General features: G+C 35.3%; 1 pseudogene; it reads right to left on the reverse strand.

Annotated features, from left to right (window-relative positions):
• Window positions 1–448: 448 nt before the first annotated feature.
• On the reverse strand, window positions 449–1,363 carry LOC123634570 (annotated as a pseudogene).
• Between the last annotated feature and the right edge of the window lie 4,190 nt (window positions 1,364–5,553).

The following is a 5,553-nucleotide window of genomic DNA, read 5'->3' on the forward strand; positions in this document are numbered from 1 at the left end:
GAAAGTTGAAAGAAATAAGTGGCTATATATAAGAATGTGGAATATTAATGTGTCCAAAATGAAATTCCAGAACTAAAAATGTTTTATAACTTGCATTTAGCCAAGGATCTCACTTTATATTTATGATATTCTGAAAAGGGAATTACATTGTTTTTTTGTTTTTTTGTTTTTTTTGCTGTTGTTGTTTTTCTTTTTTTTCTTTTTTTTCTTTCTTTTTTTTTAATTGCTGTGACTTTATTTCAGTAGCTTTTCAGGACCCAAAAAAGAGTCTCTTTTGATAGGGCTGAGACCCAGTCAACTGTCTTCACTGTGGAGTCCTAGTCACTTGAATCTGTTTTGTAAATCACAAAGATTCCTTCAAATGATCTCTTCTTCCATTCTGTCATATTAGGTTACACGTTCTTAAAGTACATCCATTTAATACTTTGAGGTGGCATATTCTGGTGTTCTACATTATGTTCAAACCAGGTAGCTGCTGCTTCGCTATTGTCATTAATGTTTTCATTATCGTCTTATTCCTCTTAGCACAGTCAGGGCATAACATACTTGTCTTCTAGGCCCGGGGATGGGAAATGGCAGGCTGGTAACAGGCAGAGAGAAATCATCCTCCTGGGAGTGGCAGGCACCCAGGCCTGACCTGCATCAAACTGCAGGTGAACCCAACCCTTTGTGTCTGCTGAGAGAGCTGCCGTGGACTACACACCACCTGACACCATCAGAAAGGCCTCAACAGAAGCAGGAATGGAACATGGATTCACAACCTTAGGCTGAACAGCTCTTGCAGAAATCCTTCCCCAGGATGCCAATGAAGATTCCTGAGGTGACAATATCATTTCAACCACATCAGTCTCTTCTGCTTTCTCACTTAACCTGCAACTTTCCTGAAGCCTTGCTCTCTTGGTCTCTGTCTTGTGATTCCTTAAATATGACCGTAATCTGGCCTCCTTTGATGTTTCAGGAATATCATGTTTCTGTTCAGGGTAAGCAAGCTGCTGAAGCCCCAGAAAAACTTCTATTTCCTTGTCATCAGTACTCAAATTGAGTTGTTGGCACCAGTTCTGCAAGTGTCTTGACATACATTATTAATGGGAGGCAAAATGATTGGCAAGGGAAGAATCGGTGTTTTACATCTAGCTTTTGGGGGAGCTTTGAATTGTTCATTTGTTGGAAGTAGGTGAACTTCATTGTGTTTCTCAGGCTTGTTCCCTTTGACATCAGAAGTTAAAGAAGCAGTGGATTCCATTTGTTGTTCTATATTTGACTCGTCCTTAACTGGAACCAATGTCAAAATCACACATTCCTCATCATCTACTTCCTCTTCAGAGAAATTCTTCTTGCTACTTTCATGATTTGAGTCTGACATTTTCAGCAACACCTAGGGAAAGGCAAAGCTAGCAATGGTAAGGATAGGGGCAGTTTACTTCTTTTAATCTCGGGAATTACATTGGTGAACAAAGTTATATTTACAGAATGTGAGTGTTAATTTTATTAATAAATAAAGAAAATGTATATGTACACAGTGGAATGCTATACAGCCATTAAAAAGAATGAAATCAAGTCATTTGCACCAAAATGGTTAGAACTGGAGGTCACTATCTTAAGTGAAATAAGCCAGATACAAAAAGACAAATAGCACACATTTTCACTTATACATGGCAGCTAAAAACTTTGATCACATAGAGGTAGAGAGTAGAAAAATAGATAACAGAGATTGGGAAGGATGAATTGGAGGAAGAGGGAGATAAAAAGAAATGGTTTAAAGGGTACAAACACATAGTAAGATAAATAAGACAAAAGGATTAAATTCACTGATAGCAGAGCAGGGAAACTATACTTAACAAAAATGTATTATACTTTGGTGACGGACACATGAAATTTTCTGACTTGATCACTATGCATTATATGCATGTAACAATATTTCTCATGAACCTCCTAAATTTGTGCAAATAATGTATACATAAAATTATTCCGTTTCTTCTCTTCTGACATTGTGATTTCTACTATACATCTTCAACATTATCTTTTACTTATTAAATGGTTTGGAAGTGAAATGTGGTAAGAATAAGCCTAATTTTGTCACTGAAGATGCTATTGTTTAAATGAGTTATTACTTTTTTCTAAGTTGGAGCAATTTAGTATTATTGAAATTTGACTGATTGTTCCTATTATTTTGCTAATACCTTTGAGAAAATATTTCTGGATCAAGGGAGTTTATGAATAAGACCAAATAATATTTAAACTATGTTTTTTTCTGAGTTTTTTAAATGCCAAAAAGTAGTGCATATGCTCAAAATTTGTATGAAATATGTAAAATAATATTTTCAACTACAAAATAAACATTTTTCTAGCCATAAAATATTTCTAGATAACCAACAGGGATTAAGCACCATGCTGAAACAAAAATCGTCTAGAGTTACACTTTCAAAGCTGAGCACCTGCTATAAAATAACCATCTGTGATTAACTGTAATTTAATTATGGATTCATTCCTTTTGTGTACGCTGGAAGGATCTCATAGGTCTTCCCCAGTTGGTCGATAATCAACTTCTGGCGTTTTGTAAAGCCAACTTGCATATTCTTTTAATAGCACCTGCTACCTCTATTTCATTGCAAATTTTGTAAAGAGCTTCTGGGACTTTATAGTGGCATTGATAGGCAAATAAATTATTAAACCTGCAATCAAAGCTGCATTAATTAATCATCTGTCTTAGAAAGCTGATGCCTCCAGCTTTAGGATAAGTTTGTGTTTACCTGTAAAAAGTCATATGAAAATTTAGATATTTAATGGAATAATTGAGGTAGCCAAATATTTGTGACCATCTTAATATTTTTAGGGGAGAAATTCATCATTTTATCCACAAGTATTTATCTAACTGTACTCTCCCCTTGCAATAATTAAAGTGTGACAAAATTAAAGGTGTTATATTTTTATATTTCCACTGATGATTATTCTGATTACCCTTTTTATTAGATATATTAAAATCTTATATTTTCATCTTAAAAAAATTCTTTGATTACCTATTATTGACTCAGAAGTTTCCAACTTCACGACAGCCATAAGGCAGAACCAACGACGTCTGGCATGGATTGACTTACAGAATAGCAGAGTAAGAACATAAGTAAACTCCCTCCAAAATAATAAAAATATAGTAAAACAACTAAAATTACCATTTCAAAAATCTAGATATTATCCAAAGCCACAGAACAAAATAAAAATCTATCCAAGAGAAACTCCTGAACCTCATTAAAACACCAAATTCTATGGTTCTTTAACTTGGAGCTATATAAATCCCCTCGCTATCACCTGCTCAGTTGTAGAGTAGCCAAAGCCAGCAACATTGCAGCCAATGGCAAGTTCTATTTACAGAGCTCTCTTTAGAAGCATCAGTCTCACCTGAGGTTTTACCATGGGTCTATTTTGTGAGCTGAACCAATATTCTACCAATTAAAGAAGCAAGAAAAGTTGTGCCATTGAGCTACATACTTTATTATTGCATTTATATATAGCAATTAGAATGAATTTGCAATTTTCTCATATTCCCATAAATCTAATGAAATTAAAGTTTCATTTTCTCTTTCCTCCCATTTCTCCAATTCTACTGTCCTCTATAAAAACAGCAGCATCATAGTCCATTTCCATTCTTAAATAATGTGTACTTTCTTTTTGCCCTACTGATACCAACTGAAGACTCAGTTTCAAAGACTCGCCCCCCCCCCCCAAACACACACACACACACACACACACACACAATATAGACAGCTATTCACAAATCAAAATAGCCCAGAGAGAGCTTAAGGTTCCATTAAAGAATCTGGGGCAATGGCATAGAGCAACAATAACAACAAAAGAGAATATAGAAAGTCTCACTGGTGAGATCAACATATTTGAGATTTCCAGTGATGGCTAGGGGCAGAGAAGAAAGGCAGAGGATGCTGGTATCAGCCATGTGGCAGAAACCACTGAGGTCCCCAGCAGCTTGCTGTGAAGAAGACACTGGCATCTCTTGCCCCTGAAGTAACTAGAAAGAGAAACCTCAGAAAGGAGAAACACAAAAAGAGAAACAAAGAAGGATGTGGAGAGATAGGAACACTCATACACTGCTGGATGGATAGATATTGAATAGCTGAAAAAATCAAATATGTTGTGTATGATGAACTGGCATTAAGCTTCTATTATACCTCCTTTCTAATGTCTAGTAGTCCTTCCTCTAAAGAATAGACTGGAAAGCTGAAAACTACTTCCCAACTCCCTTGTCATTTGGTTCCTGATGAGAATTGTGTTCTGCCATTTAGGGTGGCAGGCATTTCCAAGCTAGAAGTCAGTTGGCTTCCCCACGTTTTGGGTCAATGGTAGCTAAAGTCAAGATGCTTTAATTATGGGAAGCATGAAAAACCAGAGTATTTCTCCCTTTCTTTCTCTGCCTCAGACTATATCTCTAGCACCTAAAACAAATTCTCCATAGCTCCTGCTCCAATCTGGCATGTCCACCATAGTTTCTCTTTCTAATGGGTAACAAAGCCCTGTAAACTTTGTTGACATTTCTGCTCTCATTTGTCTGTCCTTAATAGGAATAGCAGTTGTTTCCTGTATGATAATCTTAGGAGTTGGGGAGGGGTGTCACTATTCACCTTTGGCTTCTCAAAAAACAAATTCTCTCAATTAAATTCCCACTGTTTTAAATTCTCATGTTGGGTTTTGTGTTCCTGGTTACTTTGACTGAAACATTTCTGTAGTTTTTTTGACATTTCTGTCATCAAACAAGGTCTTTGAATTGTGTTTAGAAGTTGCTACAACTAGACTGAGTGTTCACTGTCTAGTCAAAGTTTCATATATACCAAAAGTCAGGTGAACTAGCTACACTGAGCATTCCAGGACTAGTCACCACCATTTCTTGATGTTGAGCTACATACAGTCGTGGCAGTGGTTTCTTGATCCCAGTTTCAGATACAGATGGCATCTAAGGCAATATACACTCAAACTTAATTTCCAGTAGTGATCTTTGATTCTGTAAGCACTTCTCCATATGGCTAAAAACAAACAAACACACACCAAAACCCTAAAGTAGACTCTCTTCCTGTACCAAACCCTAATTGATATAACCTGGATGTTAAAAAATATAAAATTAAACTTAGGTTAAAGTATTATATTTTACATTACATTTTAAAATATTTCGCATTTTGATCCATACTGACCTATAACTTATAAGAGAGCCATTTTTTAAATTCAATCACATTTATGGAAACATTTTTCTTAGGATATTAAATATTCTTTTCTTCTCTTAAAAAAGTTTCTAGCTATTTATATCCCTTCAAGAGTTGCACAAAGCTTGGATTGATTAAACAAATAAAAACTAAATCCTTACTTGAAAGGCAATTTCAAGTGGTTATGTTGTCATGAATTTAAAATTATGTTTTTTTAAAAAATAACTTTTCTCAAGGGTATCCAATAACCTCTAATATCTAACATGAAAGGTTTACAGAAAAAAATCCAATTTCCCTTAGAAAGTTTTTTTTCCTCTGTTGTGTGGGATTCCAGAATTAAAATGTTAATACA

The sequence above is a fragment of the Lemur catta genome, chromosome 3 (assembly GCF_020740605.2).
Source record: "Lemur catta isolate mLemCat1 chromosome 3, mLemCat1.pri, whole genome shotgun sequence".
NCBI lineage: Eukaryota > Metazoa > Chordata > Mammalia > Primates > Lemuridae > Lemur > Lemur catta.